At 38.7% G+C, this 24,116-nt stretch overlaps 1 long non-coding RNA gene across 1 annotated transcript in view; it reads left to right on the top strand.

Moving 5' to 3' along the window:
• Positions 1-19,126: 19,126 nt before the first annotated feature.
• The window catches only part of Gm42300, a 29,125-nt gene continuing 24,135 nt past the window's right edge, over positions 19,127-24,116 (top strand). The window contains exon 1 of the long non-coding RNA XR_881370.2: positions 19,127-19,240. This is a non-coding gene — a long non-coding RNA (predicted gene, 42300). The remainder of the gene's footprint in view (positions 19,241-24,116) is intronic.

Genomic DNA, 24,116 nt, shown 5'->3' with positions numbered 1-24,116 from the left:
TTTGCATTTTGCATTTTCTTTGATTGTTGTGCTGATGTTCTCTATGGAATCTTCTGCACCTGAGATTCTCTCTTCCATCTCTTGTATTCTGTTGCTGATGCTCGCATCTATGGTTTCAGATTTCTTTCCTAGGGTTTTTATCTCCAGTGTTGCCTCACTTTGGGTTTTCTTTATTGTGTCTACTTCCCCTTTTAGGTCTAGTATAGTTTTGTTCATTTCCATCACCTGTTTGGATGTGTTTTCCTGTTTTTCTTTAAGGACATGTAACTCTTCAGCAGTGCTCTGCTGTATTTCTTTAAGTGAGTTATTAAAGTCCTTCTTGATGTCCTCTACCATCATCATGAGATATGCTTTTAAATCTGGGTCTAGCTTTTCAGGTGTGTTGGGGTGCCCTGGACTAGGCAAAGTGTGAGTAATGTGTTCTGATGATGGTGAGTGGTCTTGGTTTCTGTTAGCAAGATTCTTACGTTTACCTTTCACCATCTGCTAATCTCTGGAGTTAGTTGTTATAGTTGTCTCTGTTTAGAGATTTTTCCTCTGGTGATTCTATTAGCCTCTATCAGCAGACCTGGGAGACTAGATCTCTCCTCTGAGTTTCAGTGGTCAGAGCACTCTCTGCAGGCAAGCTCTCCTCTTACAGGGAAGGTGCATAGATATCTGGCATTTGGATCTCCCTCCTGGCCGAAAATGAAGGCCCAAAACAGCATCTTTCCCAGAAGCTGTGTTGCTTTGGCCTGTCACAGAAGCTTTTAGCTTCTGTAGTTCAAACTTTCACCTGTGCAGACTACTTTCGGCAGAGTCTCAGAACCAAGATATCTTCCACAGATGCTGAGGCAAAGCCCTTCCGGGCTGTGCAGACACCTGTCCTCTGGCCGGGAAGGTGGCCAGATGTCTGGAGCCCGAAAGAGGGCTGCCTCAGAAGCTCAGTGGCTCCTGCCTGTCCCAGAAGCTGTTAGCTTCTGTAGTGCACACTCTCAACTGTGCAGACTACTTTCGGCAGAGTCCTAGAACCAAGAACGACATACTGAGTTTTTATTTCTAACTTTGTTTCACTTGGGTTTTCTTCTTTATTCTAGATTTCATTTGAATTACATTTTCTGTTTTTTTTCTTTATTTTTTCTTTTATTATTAGGTATTTATTTCATTTACACTTCCAATGCTATCCCAGAAGTACCCCACACCCTCACACACCCACTCCCCCACTCCCCCACTCCCACCTTTTGGCCCAGGCATTCCCCTGTACAGAGGCATATACGGTCTGCCCAACCAATGGACCTCTCTTTCCACTGATGGCCAACCAGGACATCTTCTGAGACACATGCAGCTAGAGATACATGCTCTGGGGGGGGGGGGGGAGGTACCCTTTAGTTCATATTGTTGTTCCACCTATAGGGTTGCAGATCCCCCCAGGTTCCTGGGTACTTCCTCTAGCTTCTCCACTGGGGGCCTTTTGATCCATCCAATAGCTGACTGTGAGCATCCACTTATGTGTTTGCTAGGCCAGGCATAGTCTCACAAAAGCCAGCTATATCAGGGTCCTTTCAGCAAAATCTTGCTAGTGTATGCAATGGTGTCAGCGTTTGGAGGCTGAATATGGGATGGATCCCCGGGTATGGCAGTCTCTAGATGGTCCATCCTTTCATCTCAGCTCCAAACTCGTCTCTGTAGCTCCTTTCATAGGTGCCATGCTCCCAATTCCAAGAAGGGGCAAAGTATCCACACCTTGGTCTTCATTCTTCCAGAGCTTCATGTGTTTTGCAAATTGTATCTTATGTCTTGGGTATTCTAAGTTTATGGGGTAATTTCCACTTATGAGTGAGTACATATCATTTGAGTTTTTTTGTGATTGAGTTACCTCACTCAGGATGATGCCCTCCAGGTCTATCCATTTTCCTAGGAATTTCATATATTCATTCTTTTTAATAGCTGAGTAGTACTCCATTGTGTAAATGTACCACATTTTCTGTATCCATTCATCTGTTGAGGGGCATCTGGGTTCTTTCCAGCTTCTGGTTATTATAAATAAGGCTGCTATGAACATAGTGGACCATGTATCCTTCTTACTGGTTGGAACATCTTCTGCACCTGAGATTCTCTCTTCCATCTCTTGTATTCTGTTGCTGATGCTCACATCTATGGTTCCAGATTTCTTTCCTAGGGTTTCTATTTTTCAGCATTGCCTCACTTTGGGTTTTCTTTATTGTGTCCACTTCCCTTTTTATGTCTAGTATGATTTTGTTCATTTCCATCACCTGTTTGAATGTGTTTTTCTTTTTTTCTTTAAGGACTTGTAACTCTTTAGCAGTGTTCTCCTGTATTTCTTTAAGTGAGTTATTAAAGTCCTTCTTGATGTCCTCTACCATCATCATGAGATATGCCTTTAAATCCAGGTCTAGCTTTTTGGGTGTGTTGGGGTACCCAGGACTGGCTGAGGTGGGAGTGCTGGGTTCTGATGATGGTGAATGGTCTTGGTTTCTGTTAGTAAGATTCTCATGTCTGTGTTTCGCCATCTGGTAATCTCTGGAGTCAGTTGTTATAGCTCTCTCTGGTTAGAGCTTGTTCCTTTCATGATTCTGTTAGCCTCTACCAGCAGACCTGGGAGACTATATCTCTCCTGAGTCAGTGGTTAGAGTACTCTCTGCAGGCAAGCTCTTCTCTTGCATAGAAGGTGCACGGATATCTGTTGTTTGGACTTGCCTCCTGGCAGAAGATGAAGGCTCTAAACAGGGCCTGTCCCAGAGCTGTTAGCTTCTGTATTCCACACTCTCACCTGTACAGACTAGTCTTTGCGGGATCTGGGAATGAAGATGGCTCCTGCAGATGCTCTGGCAAAGCCCTCCCGGGTGTGGTGGACCCCTCTCCTCTGGCAGGGAATGTGCCTGGATGCTTGGAGCCTGAAATGGGGCCTGCCTTAGAAGATCTTTGGCTCCCGCCTGACCCAGAAGCTGTTAGCTTCTGTAGTCCACACTCTCACCTGTGCAGAGTAGTCTTGGCAGGATCCGGGAACCAAGATGTCTCAGGCAGATGTTCCCGCAAGGGCTTCCTGGGCTGGGTGGACACCTCTCCTCTGACAGGGAAGGTGCCTGGATGTCTGGAGCCTGAAATGAGGCCTGCCTTAGAAGCTCTTTCTTTATTTTTTTATTGGTTATTTTATTTCTTTACATCTCAAACGTAATCCTCCTTCCCAATCTCCACTCCATAAGACCTCCCTCCCCTTGCTTCTATGAGGGTTCTCCCAGCCCCACCTCAGTGACCTAGTATTTCCCTGTCCTGGGTCATCAAGCCTCCACAAGACCAAGGGACTCTCCTCCCAGTGATGCTAGATAAGGTAATACTCTGCTACATATCCAGATGGAGCCATTGGTACCTCAAGTGTATTCTTTGGTTTGTGATTTAGTCCTTGGGAGCTTTATAGGGTCTGGTTGGTTGTTATTGTTCTTCCTATGAGGTTGCTAATCCCTCAGCTCCTACAGTCTTTGCCTTATCTTTCCCATTGGGTTCCACATGCTCAGTCCAATGTTTGTCTGTGTATAGCTGCATCTATATTGGTTCAACTCTGGCAGTGTCTCTCAGGGGACAGATATACTGGGCTCCTTTCTGTAGTCACTTTTTGGCATCAGCAATAGTGTCTGAGTTTGGTGTCAGCAAATGAGATGGATCCCTAGGTGGGGCAGTCTGTGGATGGCCTTTCCTCCTGTTTCTGCTCCACTCATTGTCCATGAATTTCCTTTTGACAAGAGGAATTCTGGATTAATATTTTTGAGATGGGTGTGTGGCCCCAACCCTCAATTGGGTGCTGTGCTTATCCTCTGGATATGGTCTCTACAGGTTCTATCTCCCCTTTGTTTCGTATTTTGTCTAATGTACTCCCTGTTGGGTCCTGGGAACATGTTGGGTCCCTGGTATCAGGGATATTTTACTGGTTCCCCCCAGTTCCCCCTCCCCAACACACCTACTTTCAAATTCCGAACCATATGTACTTGTCCCCCATCTCCTCCCATATCTGAATTGATACCCTTTTTCCACATTTAGAATTACTTTTTAATTTTACTTACAATTTGCTTGTGTTTTCTTGGATTTCATTCAGTCTAACTTTGTCCTCTTTATATCTGTTCAGGTGGGGTTTTTTTGTTTGTTTGTTTGTTTGATTGGTTGGTTGGTGTTTTTTGTTTGTTTGTTTGTTTGGTTTTTATCTATATTATGCTTGAACCCTTTGAACATACTTATGACTGTTCTCTTGAATTTACTGTCTTTCATCTCAATTCAGGAATTCTTGTTGGGAGACATTATACTAGATTGTTGGTTTGGAGAGATGTCATATTGTCTTGTTTTTATTACATGTGATTTGTTTTGTTTTGTTATTGTTTGTTTTTGTTTGCTTTTTTGTTTTTAATTGAGTTCTACTATTTAGTCTATGAAAGGTAAAATATGAGGTTTTTAAGTAGAATATTGTTGCAAGGCTCTAGACTGGGCAAAGGGCTCCAGAAGATTGCTCGACAGGGAAGACAGGTATTTACTGGGTCAACCTATGTAGGCTAGAGGCCTAGATCAGAGTGAGGTAGAGTGGACCATGGACATACAGGAGCTAGGTGCCTGATAGAGAGTGTCTGGATCAGAATGGTTAGAGCTTGGGTAAGTCAGGGGCAGAGGCTAAGTTTTCATTACTGGGTCCTATCATGTTAACAGTAAGGTCTCAGCATGGGTGGTGCCTGCATACCACTTGCATCTCCAACCTTGAGACCGACAGTAGCACTGAAGAGGCTACTGCCTTCATCAGCTCACTGAATAAGAAGTGAGTTAGAAGTCAACATTTGCTATCAAGAAAGCCCTCTATACCCTCCCGCTGCCCTGCTCTCCAACCCACCCACTCCCTGCCTCCTGGCCCTGGCATTTCCCCTGTACAGGGGCATATGATCTTCACAAGACCAAGGGCCTCTCCTCCCATTGATGGCCGAATAGGCCATCCTCTGCTACATATGCAACAAGAGACACAGCTCTGGAGGGTACTGGTTAGTTCATATTGTTGTTCCTCCTATAGGATTGCAGACTCCTTTAGCTCCTTGGGTACTTTTACTGGCTCCTCCATTGGGGGCCCTGTGTTCCACTAATAGATGGAGTATCCTCTTCTGTATTTGCCAGGCACTAGTATAGCCTTACAAGAGAAATGTAAATGAAGAAAATACCTAATTAAAAGAGTAAAAACAAACAAACAAACAAAATAAAACACACTCACCAAAACAAGAAAAAAATAGTTTATATATAGAAAGAAAAAAAAAAAAGGAAGTCAACATTTGCTTTGATGTGCATTTCCAAAGAGCTTCTGCAAATCCCTGGAGAGAATGGAGCATACTATCATTGCCCAGCAATCCAATCATTCCAAGGCTTGCTTCCCTGAAGAACAAAGAGGTCCTTGGTGTGAGCTCACTCAAGGTTTCCTGTAGCCACCTGTCCATTTTCCTATGCTCCTCATTTGTAGGAGTTCAAAAGAGGAAGGTAAATGTTTGCTGTAGTGCAAAGGGTTATAAGAGGGCCCTGTATATGTGCAGCTTCTCCAAAGTGTACTTAGTGTGTTTCAAAGTTATTTCTTCAAATAGCAAATGCCCAATTGTTGATTGACAGAATTAACTCTCCCACCAATGTGCTTTTGTGAAGCTAGACATTAAACCACACAATACAACCCACAACACTTGTTGATTTGTAAACCTTCAATCTGTTTCATTCGTGTTTTTTCCTCTATAACATCTTCCCTCCATTTCCTTCTACTCTTAGTTCATAGCTGAAATAAAATGTTTGCACTTTGTACATCTAGGAAGATAGTTCTGTCCTATACAATAAATACCTTTCTTTTCATCCCTGGAGTTTATGTTTTTATATTCATTTGATACTACATTGCTCTTTGGAATGTCTTTCATTAATGATTTTTACTAGGAAAGAACATTTTTCTTATCTTATTTTCCCAGAAGTTGCCATTCTGATTTTCTCATAAAATATATCTGACAAATATTTGTGGAATTGACTAAAGGGAAATACAGGAATTAATAAGAAGGTTACTTTTTAAACAAGTATATATTTTAGATTTTATTAACATACAAGCTAGATGTGTTCTTAGCAATTGTGACATGTCAAAATTCGAGTGTGGAACACTGGAACATCTGGCTTTGCTCCTCCAGTGCAGCTTACTCCTTGGATGATATGGCACTGCTGAGTATCAGCTTCTCAAAGACAGAATTCAAAGGTGCCTCATAATACATGTTTCTGTATATTTCTCCAATAATTGCTGTATTTTAATTGGAAATTGTCTAACAAAAGAACTACTAGAACAAATGTGTTGGAGCCTCAGCCACCTTGATGGCTGCTAGAGGATGACAGGGGTGAATTATTGTGTGAATCAGGGGTGAGGTTTTAGGGTCCCTTCCTAAGCACTAAGCTCCAGCAGCCGCTGTCTTGCTTTCTATAATAGAATGTCATGTTTTGACTTAAGTTTGACTGAAACAAAGACAGCAAAGTTTAAGGGGACTGTATAATAGTTAAATGTGAACGGCTATAAAATTATCCCTGATGTTTTCACCTTGCAGAAAACATTCTTTAGTTATTGAAAACAGAGACCTTCTACTTTAATCTGGCACAACTAGGGAGATGAGTAATGACAGCCTAGAGGTTTCTGCCACACATGGAATGCTATCAGGTGAATATTGTAAGTTTCTCCCTAACATTAGTCCATTACACATCTCCTTTACTGGCGTCCCAAAGGAGCACTAAAGCTGAAGGCATGAGTGGAGAATTGCTGATATTTATCAGGAAAGAGCCAGTTAACATAGAAACGAGGCCAAGTAAATTTAAGACAGGCAGAAATTTCACCTGACATTCACTTTCAGGGAATGAAACACAAAATGTGCTTTAAAAGTTGTCACTTTTGCTCAACCATATGGGATATGTGTGTAAACTCTTGTGTCTTAAAATAGATTTGTTTCAGAATATATTTGTGAGCTTATTGCCAATTAATATTGTAGACTTGATTCTCTTGTACTCAAGCTTACAAAATAGCCGTTGGCTGAGACAACCTGAGAGACGTCTGGAAAATGTGCAGATGGAGCAACTAGTGAAATGGAGAGCAGAATTTCACTTGCTGTGTTTCTACAGGTTGCTCAGGAAGATGAAGACCTGTAATAGTCTGTGCTTGGCAGTTTATTCCTAAACACTTTCCAGTTTCCTCCTCAGGGTTTGTCTTTGTGTTCTATATGTAAATGAAAGAACATTTTTAAAGGCTATTACTCGAAACAATCTGTGATTACATAAAACAATAAAACTAAGATTCTTTTTTTTAAATGTCAAATCTTCACATCAACTGTGGTCTTCTACCTGAAGGACTCTTAAAGACGTGTACAATGTTTTCCTACTATTTTAATGATGACTGAAGCAAATGTAAGAACACTTTAAATATCCTCCCATGTGTTACCTCAGAGTAGTGGGAAGGTAGAAGTCTGTTAGGACAGAATAAAGCAATTTTACCAAGATTTCGGAAGAGAAAGAGTAGACTTTCCACAGACCATGTGGCAGTGGGCAGCTCCTCAGTGACAATTGGTCCACCTGCTGAAAATAAATTAAACAAACAACAAACATGGAAAGCCAATGAGATTCCCAAGCCACAGTGCCTGTACTACATGAAGCACATTTGCTTTGTCACTGGCTGAACTGTCTGTAAGTAGAACTCAGAGCTCTTGTCTTCTGATGTATTTGTAGCCAAACCTTGAATAGAAGTAGCATTCCTAGAAGTTGATTAATAATGCAGGTGGAATCTCTCTTTAAAGAATAATGAAATTAATCAGAAGAAAATTAGAAAGCAATTATTTATGTTTCCGAAGAAAAAAGAAAAAACTAACAATGACTACCCATCATATAACTGCACACTCAAATAATTGCATAGGTGAACCTGAGAAAAATGTTACATGGCACTGGTCTCTCGGAAAATAGTTGACTAGCTGGATGTGCTGCAGTGGTGGTGACCAGTGACTGTACCATGGGAAAGAGGAAGCAGACCATTTCTAATCTCAGTCAAGGAAGCTTTTGATGTTCTCTGAGACCTCCTATTGAGGATCTTGCATCACATTCACACTGATGATGAGGATTTCTGAGGTTTTGCCCTTGGTGCATCACAGCCTACAGGTAGGTAGAGAACATCTTTCAGAGTTATTTGAATAACAGTTTAAAAGGTTTGAAAATGTCTAAGTTTGAAAAAAATGCTTTCTAAAATACTGGGATTATCAAGGCATATGATTTTATTTTTAAAGGAATCCACTAATTCTTCTCTTAAATGAAAAAAAAAAACAGGTTAAACATTAAAATTACCCCCCCACACACACACACACATACATACACTCCTTTGATGTTATCTGAATTCTGGTCTGTTGCCTTATTTAGCTTCTAACTAAAAGAAGTGAATTATACAAATGGGAAGAACATATGGAGTTCTGAAATTGTTGTTCAGCAAATCTGAAGACTGAAGGAGAGATATTTTTCACAGTTACATTTGGACAATATATGTGTCTATGAATGTGAAGTCAACATAAAAAACAAAACAAAACAAAACAAAACAAAACAGACCACCCCAAATCAAAACCAATCAGTCAAAAATAACAGTAAAAAACAATCAATACAGCTACAAATGACAGAAAGCCTTACCAAATAGATCACTGCTTTTCTTGTATAACAAGATGTCTGGTAGGACCTACCTGTAGGTCTTGATTTTATATCTCCATGGTTTTCTTAGTGTTTCCCTAATGGATTTCCAGAATCTTGGTATCTAGTATCCAGTTAAGGAAGAAGGAAATAGAATGATGGAGCAAACAAAGTTGTTACTTTTATTACAAAAGTAAAGTGTTCTTGGTAGTCATACAATAAATTTATCCTTCTTACTACCTAAAATTTGGTTGTTTGGACATTCTGCCTACAAGAGAAGAAGGGTTGTTTTTAGCACTGTAACCTTTACATTATAGAAACACATTTTTAGTTGCCTTTCAAATTGGTAGTCAAGTTAATAAAGGACATGTCCTTTAACTCTCTTGTTAAGCAATGCTGACCTAAGCAGGCAACAGAAAACCTAGTATATTTGCCTGTACTGATTGTAGGCAGAAGATGTAGAAAGGAAAGAGAAAGAAAAATGTCCCTAGACTACAAATTATAAAGTGTCAGAACAACAAGGCATAGTCTTAGAAATGCAAATGAGACAATTCTAATTGAAAGAGGAAAATAATTAAAATCATATTTAATATTATTGAGAATCTACTCAACAGAAATGGGGCCTTTACTGAATAGAGCCAATAGCAGTTATTAGCAGAACAAAATAATTTTTATTTTCATTAAATTCATACATTAAGAATTCTTACTGAGTTAAAATTAAATGAACCATTCACTAAATAGAAAATCTCACTGTATAGACGTTAGAAACACCTTTGTCAAAGAAGTATTCTAGAGGACTTATGGGTGTATGTATGTGTGTTAAATGCTGTGATATGTTGCTAAATATTGACATTACATTTCATAAAGATATTTCTAAAGGTAATCTGGTTCTATTTGGGAACAATATATATTTTATATATGGCTAACTAAATGTTATTGCCAATTCACCTGTTGTACCCAACTGATTTCATGAATTTGTTCTCACCTACTCATCTTCTACCCAAAGTCTCTGATCTTATTTTATTATAATACTTATTTCCATACATGACCCTAATTTAACTTCTGCAAGGAGATGGATTCTTTCTAGTCGAAGTCACTCAGTGCAAGTGGTTTTGATTTGTTTGTTTTGTTTTAAATGTTTAGATCTGCTCCAATTAGAGGCATTCATTAACATGCTGTGTTTAGCATGCAGCCTGCAGAAATCTCAGAAGATTCTGATGGTTTAAAAGACAAATAAATTGAGTTTAGCTAAAACAGTTAAGATTTCTCACTGTCAACTATGCCAACATTTATAAAGCCTTACATATAATCTTCAGCAGATCCTAAAGAAGGAAGCTATACACTCTCATGAGAAATTAACATTTACCTGTAGATATACTAACTACAGTAAGAGCTAATGCTTCCAACACAGCATAGTAATAATTGTTATGAGAGAACGTTTATTATAGCCTGTGAAGTATTTACGGAATAAATTAACTCATGAAGAGTTATTGTTCATATATGAAGTCAAAAAAATGAACTAAGTCCAGCAAAGTTTTAAAGTTAGTGAAGTTCTTCCCTGGGCTGGGAAGATCAAGAAAAAAGAGACCATTTCTCACCATCTCAAGGAAAAATTCACAACCTAAGTGCTGGCTGCCTCTGCAGAAACCTGCGGGGACTTTTCCTTATATTGCATCAGGTGGAACAGAAGGAAACAGCTGGACATAGAGGGGCAAACAGCAACAGCTCCCCATGATTGCAAAGAGCTGCCAAGTATGGAAGGACATTTCCCCCCTCTCAGCATCTCCTGTTCATGTGATGCTCTGTCTTAAACAACACATATGAGTTTTAGAGTGTCTGCATGACATTTGCATAATGTTACTGTAAAATAAAATAGACATTATTTATACATTTCATAACAATTCCATTATGAAAGATGTATTTCCCCTCTGTCTTACAGATCAAGTCATGGAGAAAGGCAAAAAATTCTGTGTCAGTTCAGAAAGACACTTGGTGATGCCTCTATAGAGTATGAAAAGACAAACTTCTCTGGCTTCTTTCTCCATCAGAAATCCTTCATCAGAAATTTAAGCAATATGGATTTGTCTGGTATAGTGTATGTATGTATATGCCTGGGACAATAGAAGATCCACTAATATAATTTATAAGGCACAATATATCAGTAAATTTTTATTATTCACTTTCTGCTAATTGATTTTGCCCTCTCTCAAATATGATTTTGGTTTTGATGGTAAGTATTGCTTCTATCTCTAACCTTGTATGAAACAGATAATTTGGGTTATCAGAGACTCAAAGAGCCTTTTTGAAAACATTTAAACTACAGGAGAACAAACAGAATGAAAATGGAAAAGAATGTTAAAGGTAAGATATAACCTTAAAACAGAGGTTATATTGTGTTTGCATGTAGTTATAATTTGAGCCTTTTTGATCCCATCCCTTCTTTCCAAAAAATGACATGGAAACCTGTCATTTATTACTAACCTTCTAGAACTATAGAATTATAGATTAATCCTTGGCAGATTCTGATCTATTCTAACCTGACTGTGCTAGCTACTTGTCAGCCAGGTGCTCCGTTACATTATTTGCCATCTTAATCTTGTCTTGGCTGCTTCTGGTTGATTTGTTTCCACATGGCAACTGTCTCCTGATGACTCTTCTCATGAGCCTTTCTACCTGGGACTCCCTTCACTGGGAATGTAAGTCATGCCTTAACTCTCATGCCCTGTTATAAGATGACTATATTTTTATTAAACAATCAAAGGTGAAGGAGGACAATTTTTACACAACATTGAGACAGGAGACACTTTATAAAAATGACATACCATGTCCACATTGCAACCACATCTCTGTGGTGCAGAACTCAGCATTTGAATATACCATGCACAAAAATATCTTTCATCACTTGCTCTTTGGGGAAGCTAATGAGAGTTGTAAAAGAGTTAACATTTTAATTAATTAATTTATATATTTTTTGCAGTATTAGTAGAAATGCCTCAAGATCAGCAGATACTCTTTTCTACAGAAGCATGTTTACATGTAACTATATCACTCAGTCTGTCCTCAACTAGGCCTGGGTTTTTCTTTGTAGGTGCATAGTGAGAATGGAAAATGCTAGCTAGACTAAGTTATCTCAATTCTGGGTATAGCACTCTATCCTGATAATTCACAGGGCTGCTAATTATAGGAATTCTGCCTTTAAATCCATGCCTTTTTGAATGAAGAGGAACTAAAAAAGAAATTCTGCTAAAATCAGGAACAAGACAAGATTGTGTACTCCCTCCATACCTATTAAATAAAGTACTTGAAGTTTTAGAAGAAACAATTAGACAACTCAAGGAGAACAAAGGAATAGAGATTGAAAAGGAAGGATTCAAAGTATCTCTATTTGAAGATGATATGATCATACAGAAAAGTACCCATAAATATTCCACTGGAAAACTTCTCTATCTGATAAAAACATTAAAGTAACAAACTATAAATATAACTCACAAAGTATTTGATTTCTTAGGTAGTAACTTTAACCAAACAAGTGGATGGACTTTTATGGTAAAAACTTGAAGTTACAATACCCACATTTAACTTGTAAACTCTACCCACTCAAGGACCAGGTAACTTCTTGGAATGGTGGGAGTTGGACTTCTTGCAAAATAACAGAAGCCTGGTAGGAATGTGTAGTGGCCTATGGGTTTGAATTTATAAGGCCACTCAGCTAGAAGTTTCAGGGAGCTGTCCCGACAAATGTCCATCTTGTTCAGTTTAATAAAGATTGATAGAACTGTTTTTTCCCCCTTGTAAATTTCAGGATAAACATAAGGAAGCTGCACTGAGATACTTCCACCACAAATTCTGTGGAGCTAGTCTCTTCATTCTGGCTCAAGGAACCGTCATTCCTAAACCTCAGTAGATGCCATGATAAAAAGCATTTATTAAAAATGGATGCCTCCTTCTGTGATAAGTCATAGAAACCCTTTGAAGCTAGAATCCTGCCTGGTTTCTGAATTCTAGTCATGGGATTCCCTATTTGGGGACTAAGAGAAACTGAAAAGGCCTACCAAATCATTTGTACAGTGCACAGGAAGATGTCTCACATCCAACTGATTAATTTTGGTTAACTGGGAATTCAGCCACAGATACCAGTTGTTTTCTGACCTGCCTTGGTGCTCTGAGAATACCCTGGTGACAAATGGGGATCAGGTCAGGAAACTTAGGGAGTCCCAGCATCTTGGTGCCAGCTTCCTCAGGGTTCTAACGCCTAGATGACACAACAAAGTCAAAGATGCCTAGGATACTGGGGGAGAGGTGGCAGACTGAGAGTTTGGAGAGGCTCAGTATAGGGACTTCAGGCTGTTGTTAAAAAAAAAAAATCCCAGGACCACATGATTTTAGTATAGATTTCTTCCAGACTTTCAAAGAACAGTTGAGACCAATACTCCTCAAATTGTTCTAAATAATAGAAACAGAAGGAGCAATTAAAACTCATTATATGCCGGGCATGGTGACACATGCCTTTAATCCCAGCACTTGGGAGGCAAAGGCAGGCAGATTTCTGAGTTCGAGGACAGCCTGGTCTACAGAGTGAGTTCCAGGATAGCCAGGGCTATACAGAGAAACCCTGTCTCAAAACAAAACAAAACAAACAAACAAAACAAAACAACAACAAAAACCCACCTCATTATATGTCACCACTGTCACCCTGATAACTAAACCACACAATGACTCAACAAAAGCTGAGAACTTCACACCAATCTCTCTTATGAACATTGATGCAAAGATACTAAATAAAGTACTCACAACCTAAATATAGGAACACATAAAAAGCATCACCCACCATAATCATGCAGATTTCATTCCAAGGGTAAAGGAATAGTCCAATATATGAAAATCCATCACTGGAATTCACCATATGAACAAACTGAAAGAAAAAATTACACAGTCATCTCATTAGATGCTGAAAAACCATTGATAAAATCCAGCACTTCTTCATGTTAAAAGTCTTATAGAGGTAAGGATACAAGGCACATATATAGGCTGGTCCATGGCCAGAGGCACATATGTAGTGGAAGACTGTATTTTCTTCATCCTTCAGAGAGAGGATGTGCCTAATCCTGTAGAAAATTGATGTCATCAGGAAGGGGGATGCTGGATTGGGTGAGGTAGGGTAGGTAAGTGGATGGGGGAGTCTCTTCTCAGAAGAAAATGGGAGAGAATATGGGGTGAAGAACTTGGGGAAGAGGGGCCTGAAGGGGGCAACATTTAGAATGTAAATAAAATAATTTAATTAAAATTAATATAAAATAACAACACATAGACTCCTGTATCTTTCATCCAAGTTTTCCCATTGCCAGCATCATACGCTATCACTCTATTACATATATTGTCTGATATCATTCACTTGCTATTCACAAAACTTCTCTTCATGGTTGCCAATTCAGCCCATGTTAGCACAGGTAAAGAGATGCTTAAAGTTTGACCCTGTCTCAGTTTTTCCTTACTTCTTTTTTTTTTCTTACTTCTTTAGTAAATTTATAGTTTTCAGGCTCAGATGCAAAATATGTGTTATGAAACACAGTCTTACCTGGAAACTGTCTTGCACCTTAGGGTAATACATATCTGCCTGATGAGCTGATAATCTGAGAAGAGTTCTTTTCACTTCTAATGGAACACATTGAAGGTATCACAGTATGATGATTTAAAACCCTAGATCTGGAAGAAAAGCGTTAAGAGTTTACATTTATTTAATTAAAACAACAACAACAACAACAAAAAAGAAACAGAACATGGGCTCTTTTAAAATGGAGGTCCTAGCAGAAGTACACATTTTGAATTCTTCAGAACCCAGAGAAGTAGTAGCAACATTATAAGAGAAAGTTTAGTTGGACATCCATTCATTATGACACAGATTTTGCCTCATTTTGGATGGGTCTGAAAATCAGTTTACTGGTTTTAAGAGTTGATAAGGAGAAAGAAGAGCACGAGGAAGGAAGAAAGAGGAGAGGAGGATTTTGTCCTCTATTTGTGGTAGACTGAATATCAATCATGGTTGGTGTTTTGACATTTGATTTATTTGTGCCATTTTTGATTGAACTCTATAAGAAGACTTTGGGAACTGAGTGTGTAAGTATTCAGTGACTTGTATTCAGTAGGGCAAGAGATAGGGTATGAAACAATTTTCAAACTATGGAAAGTTATAAACAGCATAAAGAGTTTTGTGTTGTTCCTTTCAGCTTTCTGGATGAACCCACATGATGAATACCTGCCCTGTGTGGGTATTAAGCAAACACTGACGGATAATTCTAAGAAAAAGTTGTATTTGAGGGCTATTTCTACATGAATTTCCCACACAGTCCTTGGTTTTCATGGGACTATTCTTACCAATGCAATTCTGCTGACTCTTCAGCATAGAGAAAGAAAGGAGGTAAACCGAGACAAAAGATAACAACACCATAGGCAGGAATAAGCTTGAATACAATAGTACAGCTCATGATGAGTTCCTGGTTTCCACATGTGCTTATATGCATGTAGTGGGGGGGGGGGGGGGTTGAGGGGGAATGTCAGCACTGTAACAGGAATAATCAAACTCTGTTGTTTGCCCAGTTTCTTAATGCAGTGACTGTTGTAAGCCACTCTCTTAAAGTAATTGAATTCTGAGAAGTAAACATCACTAAATAGCATGAAATGGTTCTCATTATGTTGCATATTATTTTTCTCTCCATTTCTGTCTCAAAGGGGTCTTAAATGTTTCACCAGGGGCAGGAGTTCAGTGCTTTAGCACATGTGCTTTTTTAAATGTTGAAAATCACTAATTAATTTGATCACTAAACTATGAAATCGGATCTTAGTTTATTCTTCCAGAGCACAATTAATAGGTGGCTTTTATCTTTTCCTTTATTTATTTATTTATTTTTTTAGAAACAAGAGCTGCTTTAATCCTAAGGAGAGTTTTTCCAATAATAAGAGAGGAGTAAGTCCAGAATCTGGCTTCGTTGTTAAGCCCGTGTTTGGATGGGTTATGAAAATGCAGGAGAGGTCTTTAAAGGGTAAATCAAAATTCTACTTCCTTTAATGTTACAGGTTTTATAAATACAGTCCTTCCAGCAACTCCTGGCAATCTTCCCATTTATATTTCATTCAGCATGCCATTGAAAGAGTTATACCAGATTTGTTGTCTTATAAATCAATCAAAGTCCTAATCTTGGTTCCTTTTGTGGTTCCTTTTGCCATTCAAATATTAGTAGAATTGATTTTTGGAATACTATTTTTATTAGCTTTGTTGTGGTATGCATTTTGGAGTCCAGTTGTGGTTGCATGTCCTCTGCTTCCTTCCTTTCAGAGGGTCCAGACACTGCTGAACACCGGTCAGGCTGGAATGATGAAGCATGCGTCTGACTGGTTCTGGTCTGGCTGGGAGCAAAGGAGACTGTGTGCCAGACTGGACATGGCTTGAGGGTAGGTGACATGAAATCCTGATTCCACAGTCACACACTTCCTTTAACAAGGCTATACCTACTCCAAACCACACAACTCCTAATAATGCCATTCCTATGGGCCAAACATTCAAAGATGAGTCTATTGGGACTATTCCATTCAAACCACCAAGGTGAGGTTGGTGCTTGGCAAGACAACCTAAAAGTCCGCACTCTCTATATAAGATCATCTAAACAGCTCAACTTTTGTTCTTCTTTGGCCTTCTCCTTTTTTGGAAATGTATTTTTTCTTTTTTCTTTTCTTTTCTTTTTTTTCCTTTCCTTTTTTTTTTTTGTTTTCTATTTTTCTTTTATTTTTTAATTTTTATTTTTATTTATTTTTATTTTTTATTATGTATTCATTTCATTTACATTTCCAATGCTATCCAAAAAGTCCTCCACACGCTCCCCCACCCACTCCCCCACCTACCCACTCCCACTTCTTGGCCCTGGCGTTCCCCTGTATTGAGGCAGATAAAGTTTGCAAGACCAATGGGCCTCTCTTTCCACTGATGGTCTACTAGGCCATCTTCTGATACATGTGCAGCTAGAGCCACGAGCTCTGGGGGGTACTGGGTAGTTCATATTGTTGTTCCACCTATAGAGCTGCAGACCCCTTTATTTTCTTGGGTATATTCTCTAGCTCCTCCATTGAGGGCCCTGTGATCCATCCAATAGCTGACTGTGAGCATCCACTTCTGTGTTTGCTAGGCATCAGCATAGTCTCACAAGAGACAGCTATATCTGGGTTCTTTCAGCAAAATCTTGCTAGTGAACGCAATGGTGTCAGCATTTGGAGGCTGATTATGGGATGGATCCCTGGATAAATTCTCTCAATTTTCTTTGTTACTATCTTTTTTCCTGTATAGTTCTTCGTTCATAGACAGAATAACCTTGAACCTTTCTAGACTACCCACCTAACCCAGTGTATTTTGAAATCACAATGCTCACATAGTCTGGGAATAGATCATCCAGGGACAATGTATAATCAATATTTCTCTTGATCAGAACAGTTTCTGCAATTAACATTTAAATCTCTGAGCTCATTTTTCATATTTATTTCTTTTAATTTGTTAGCATACTATTGGAGTAAATGATCAAAAATGTAAATAAAAAACCTTATTGAACATAACTATGCAGTTTTCTTTTTTAAATTATGTACACCTTAGTATAGGTACCTTAGGAACCCAGAAAAAGGCATCGGATCCGCTGGAGCTGGAGTTACTGGCAGTTGTGAGACATCTCATGGGTGTGCTAGAAACAAAACATAGGTCCACTGTGAGAATACTATGGGTCTTTAGCCATATTCCACCCTCCATTATTAAATGTAAATCTAATACTGTTACTTTCCGGTAGGTAGTCAACATTGATGTTAATTCACATCATTGGTTATCTTGAGACATCATTTATTATCTCATTCTATATAGAAGATACTATCTTCAGGATTTCATTTTAGAAATTTACAGAAATTTATAAATTTCTTACTCCACAAATTAAAAGGGCAGTGGACACGGGTTTAATTCTCTGTACTCTGACTCTGTGCAGTATCCAGCACTTGATGGGCTGCTGAAGATGACAGTTCTGATGCTGCTCTTTTGGGCTGCTTCACACTGAAATGTTTTGAAATCTGAAGCTCCACTTTGCCATTTTCAAGAGTTATTTAAAGAACTCCTTCTGTACACTTGAGAACGATGAGGATTCAAGGGTGCCAAAAACTTGCTTGAATTAACTGGAACTGAATTCTTGTTTTAGATTCCTCGCTTCTTCCTATTAACATTACACTCTCTTCAGGAATGCTGAAAGATTGTGTGCATTTTATAGATTGTTTTTCTTTGACTTTTTATTTTATTAAAGATCTTTGTTATTGTAGTTGGAAAATAATGACTTTTAAAAAAAGCTCTTGATGTTCTGTTCCTAAAAAATTGATGAAAGATATTTTCTGACCTCCTCATTTTTTGTCCTTCTCATCTTCCCCACTCTATCTAGTTGAGATTTATAGTTGTAATGGAGAGTAATGAAAGAAACAGAAAGTAGAGGAGAGCTTTGAAGACTTGAAAGAATCAGGAATATGTATGCAGTCAAACATCTGAAAATACTTCCAGCTAGTTATATTCCTCCATGAAGTCTTATGGTATTTCTCTCATGTTACTAGCAGGGCTTCTTTATATATGTACTAAAACAAACAAACAAACAAACAAACAAACAAAACCAAACAATGTATCCCTGTGGCTCTGCTTCCATTTATACATTATTTTGTATTGTCTACCCAGTGTCCCTAGCTAATAGCAAATGTTAACCTTCCTGTAGGTGTGTCTCTAAAAATGTCTTGTTGTGAAGCCTGTCTCTGCTATGGGAAGGGATTATTTTTGACATATTTAAACCCAGAGAATATTTAGCTCTGAATTTATATTTTCCTCTCTGTGTCTGTCTCTGTGTCTGTGTCTGTCTCTGTGTCTGCCTCTCTCTCTCTCTCTTTCTCTCTCTCTCTCCCTTTCTCTCCCCCCCCCCCCGCCCTTCCTCCTCATATATACACTTCCCATGCATTTTAATTAACTTCAAATAGCATTTAAAAGCATTTATATGTCACCAAATATTTTGATAAGGGTTTTACTTTCCCATTTGAATGATAAATCTGCATCTATCTTTCAATATATAGAGATAATATTGCTATAGTTATTGTAAACAATGCATTTGCTAAGTATAAATCTGAGATATGGCCAGTTTTGTTGGCTGAAGTGTTTGTTTCCTTTTTTTCTTGTGGTATCTCTAAAACATCAATTGTCATGATGTGGATGGTTTTTTGAAGCACAGCCATGAAAACAATTGTGAAAATGATAATTTGTGTTTGAATTTTTTTTTTTTAAATCTTGTGTTGACTTCCACATCAAAACAGTTGAGTTAGGAAGACAAAGGATGCTTCCTCAACTGCGGGCAGCACAAAGCTCCTTTGTACTCTGAATCTTCTTTACAGCAACATCAATAGGAATTTCATGGGAACCACTGAGATGTCAGTCTTACCACAGAGCAATCAAGTCCAGTTTGTTCTTTTCTGTGTAATTAAAGCCTGGTTCTGGGAGGACGAGGAAGCAATACCGCTGCAGGTAAGGACAATCCACCAAGCTGCTTGTAATCTGCAGCTACCCTTTCACCAATACAAACCTTTAAGACTTGTTCCAGTTTTGCTTTCTTAAAGCTATAGACAAAGGAGCATGGCAAACAATAGTGGGCCTTTTAATAGGATTAACGCTGTGTGTCATCTTTGAAGAACTTGTTTGTTGTTGTTGTTTTTGTTTTTTGTTTAAAAAACAAACAAATAAAACAATTAGCACCACAAATGAGCTGCATGAAAATATGGGATTTGATGAATGTGCTTAAGATCCTTAGGAAGTGCAGCAGCACCCCCCACTGCACCCCCCCCCCCCACGGCACCCTTCCCTGCCCCGCTCCCTGCTGCCAATACCTGACTATGCTTCACACTTGGCAGAAAGGGAAAGGAGGTTAACACTAGACATTAAACAGAGTGTGCTTTTCCTCCCTGTGGAAGGACCTAGTCTGCTCCTTAGTTTCTGACTTTGATGTTACCCATGTGTATGAAGTTTCAATAAAGAATCTGTACCTTCCATGGAACTTTTTAAAAGTTTTGTTAACTTACTAGAAATCGAATGACCGTGGAGAGGTTAGATCTTGTAGATGCAGAGTTTAATTACAATTAATCTTGGGCTATGACTAGTCTGCTAAACAGCAATTTCTAGCCCATTTTTGTGTCTAACCAAATCCTGTGATTGACAGATAAAACCTGTGTAATATCTAATTTAATAAAATTCTAGTTTCCATAAAACAAAAGGCTAAGGATGTCATTAGGCAGTATCATAATCCTATAATAGAAACTTTTCATTTCCTTTTAGCTTATCTATCCATGTTTCTACTAATGTGTTTGGAAAGTGTCTGACTGTATGATTTTCCTTGTCCTGCCTCTATCAAAACATCATGAACCTGTAACCATTTAAAAAGGGACTTGGTGATAAAATAAATTAGTGCTCCCAGACTATAGCAACTTATACTGGCCTCAGAATATATTCTTTCTTATCTCCTATGAGGTGAAAAGTACAGTTTTGGTCAACACACTTCTCCTCAAGATTTAAGCACTGCACTTAGTTCCCTTCTGCTCCTCTCGGAACCTCAGACTTTAGGTGGCTTCTAGCTCTAGCTTCCCTGGTGAGAAAGGAAAAGAATATTAACATCACAAATCTTATTTGCCCATAAAACAATCATTTTTGTTTCCTTTACTAAATGTGGTTTCTGTATTCAATCTCTCCTGTGACTTGATGATACTCGGAGCTAAGAGATTATTAGAAGAACTTTTTAATCTGTAAACTTATTTCAAAATCATGTAACTATGACATTCTTAAATAGCCATATAATGAAAAGGTGTCTGCTCTGCGAATCTTCCGGGTTCTGAGAAATGTCTTCTCAATAGGAGCTTCCCTAATTGTGAAAGATGTTTACATATTAAAGAGTTTATACAAGATTTATCAGGATTATCCACTCTTATACCTATGGCTTCAATATGCCAAAGTTCTGTTCTAGAGTTCTCAAATTGGGAGTTAAATGTGCCCACATATAAATTTAAATTTTCTCATTGTCATATTACAGGATGTTAAAAAACCACTCTATTCCATCTACTATAGTACTATAGCCTGAGGGTATCCACTGTGGGATTCTTTTTTTTTTTTTTTTTTTTTTGGTTTTTCGAGACAGGGTTTCTCTCTATAGTCCTGCTGTATAGCCCTGGCTGGCCTGGAACTCACTTTGTAGACCAGGCTGGCCTCGAATTCAGAAATCCGCCTTCCTCTGCCTCCCAAGTGCTGGGTTTAAAGGTGTGTGCCACCACCTCCCGGCCACTGTGGGATTCTTAATGTTAAAATACTATTAATGGGCTCTTTTCACTGTCATAAGGAAGTTTTGAAATCCCTGCATATGAGACAGGTCTGCATCACTTAGCTGCATTTCAGATGCGTAGTAGCACATAAGGTAAGTGTATTGGACAATGTGGCTTTACTTTACTGACAGACATTCCAATCTTTCCTCAGCACAGAGTGAGGGGTAAGCACAGAAATGAACAATGAGCTTATTTGCATGAGAAGTCCAGCATGCTAGCTCTCAGGTTCCTGCTGAAATAGGTCCAGAATATATAGGCATGGCCATCTTTTTGCAACCCTGAAGAGAATAAAATGGAAGCCAAGCATGTTACCCAAATGAGCTGTCTTGATTCTACCTAGTTGCTTCCAACTTTCTATTTCAATAACCTACAGAGAGTCCATACCTAGAGCCTTCTCACTTCTCTGCCTGAATTTCAATCTTTGCCACTTACAAGTGACAACAGTTGACCCTTTAGTTAGCTAAATGAACTGCCTTTGTTTATAGTCACTTAGTAGTCTTTGGCTACCTTCTCAATACTTTAAGATCCACTATCACTGATAAAATTTTACAGGCCTGTGATCCATCAGGAGGACACTTAGAAAATGGTAAGGGTATGGTCAGCTTTGTTTACTAAGAGCAGTCCCAGAGCCCTTCTGCCCAGGCTCCAAAGACAGGCACATCTACCAGGGGAAAGAAACAGTATTCAGTCTCCCAGGTTTTCACATACTCTGTTTCCTGTGCCTGGACAGATGTTTCTAAACTCTGATAAAGCTGGCTGGCACTTAATGGTTTTAGAAACAGGCAAGATGTATCAAAATGAGTATTAGTACTTTTGTTTTTGGTCACAATTAAAGTACAAAGAAAGGCAAGCAAAGGAACAGCCACTTCTGTGACTCCACAAACTACAAAGTAGTTTATAAAAATGTTTCTAAGAAAATGGCGAGGGTGTTTGTGCATCTAGTAGTGTGAATGCTAATTTTAAACTTTAATTAAAGGAAAATTTAATTACAACAAATAGAAGAACACTTTTTTTATTTCAAGTCCATTTCTTGTTAAAGAAACTTAAAGAAAAAAATCCCAAATATTGTCTCTTTCTTAAAATTCTGACCTATTAAAATGATTTAAATGACAGTGAAATGATCTTAATGAATACCTTTCACTTTATAAACTGCTATCACATGAAAAAAATTATTTTAGAAAAAAAAATAGAAGTCTGTTTTTATGTGAGGCTAAGGAAATCAGAGCTCATTACTTTTAAGGCTCTTATGATCTGAGAGTCTATGGTGTCCTCTTACTATGTTTACCACATTTTAGTCACATCTAGACATAAGAAATTTTAGGAATTTGAAAAGACCTATGACTTTCCCACAGTTTAAATATTCCAGCAGTAACTAGGTATCTAGCAAGCTCCCAGACAATCTGATCCATTGTATGAACTGCAGAATTTCTCATTCTATTAAAAAGTCTTCCCCCTTTCCATAGGCTCACTTTGAGATATTACATGATGAGAGCATGTCATTTCTGCCCTATGAAAGATTTACAAAGCAAATATCAGACATAGAGGAAAATCATATCACCACACTATGATGGTTCCTCATTTGCTAATTGAGAAACTTCACAAAATATTAATATAAATGCCATATCTCTGTTGGACAGGACAGGGAGTTGTGATTTTGATTTGTTTGTAACTTGCATCATCAGTGAGCCTTGAAGTCTGCTATCTTATTTTTGCAGCTAGGGTCTTATCTAGAATGTGAATTTCACTGGGAAGCTGGCTGCCTTGCAAAGGCCAGTGAGAATGAGAAGAAAAATGAGACTCGGGGGCTTAACAACATTTTCTCTCCTCATCAACACGAACACCTGATCAGGGGATGACACTGCTTTCTGTCAATCTTTTTCATCCTTTGTTGTAGCCTGCCCATCCTGGGTCACCTCCTGACACAGAAGTGTCCCTTCCCCTGCTGGTACAAGGGCCTGATGGGAAAACATGGAGCATTATGAGAAACTGGAGGAAGAAAGGGGTTTTCCTGCTTCAGTCTCACAATTTGGTCAAAGCCTCTGACCACTGGAAAAGCAAGAATTCCAGTGTAATCAATAACTCCTGTGGTGGAGGGTGCTGACAGATGTGGAGTTAATATCCCTTTCATATTTGTGCATTCTATGTCAAAGCAATGACTCAGGCATGAAGCCTGAAGCTTAGAATTTCCTCTTTCCTGACATTCTCTGAGAATCTCAAACAAGACCATCAACTTTGTTGATTATAAAAAATGCTCAATGCTCAGTCTTCATTTATCCGTGAGCTCTACAGCTTTAATCTTATTCAGCACTCCCAGGAACCACCTGATGATCTCATTTATGTTCTTTCGTATGAACCCCATCAAAACTGCCATATGGCTCTTGTTAAAAAAAAAAAAAAAAAAAAAAAAAAAGGAGCAAACTGGGGCTTTCTCTTAGAGAAGTCCACACCTGTGTTTTCTACTGCCTTTTTCTGAATGTTTGATAACCCTCATGCTTAAGCCTGCTCTAAAGCATTATTAAACACAGTGGTGCTTCATATTGACCAATTTTGAAATTCTCTTCAGTGTTGAAGCCACCTGCTCCAGCTTGGCTGAGGCAATGTCTCTAAAGTTTAAGGGAACTCACCAGTTACATGTGATAGAGTGGACCTGAGCTTTCTGCCCCACTTTGTCTTCCTTGGCAGCTTTACAGTATAGTCCTTGTTCCAGTTTGTCTGTGTATGGTGCTATCTACTAGTGAGGCATGAAAACGTCATTGAGGATATAGATTTATTTTTCTTTTTTAAACTTTTAGTATTGATGTGTTAGAATAGTGGCTCCCGTCTAAACATAGCACACGAGGCCAAAGCAGTTCCACGGGTAAGAGGTTTATTGGGAGAGAGAGGGGCAAGGGGCAACTATGGAAGAGAGATTCAGCGGGGGGGGGGGGGTGTCTCTTTTTATATGGGTGATGACATGGGTAATGATGTAACACTGGTAAAGGTGGGAGGTGAGCCAAGTGGATTCTGGGAATATGGTGGCTGTTGCCTTAGCAACAGGT

This window comes from Mus musculus, chromosome 4 (genome assembly GCF_000001635.26).
Source record: "Mus musculus strain C57BL/6J chromosome 4, GRCm38.p6 C57BL/6J".
Classification (NCBI taxonomy): domain Eukaryota; kingdom Metazoa; phylum Chordata; class Mammalia; order Rodentia; family Muridae; genus Mus; species Mus musculus.
This window is presented reverse-complemented; position numbering and strand designations above follow the sequence as displayed.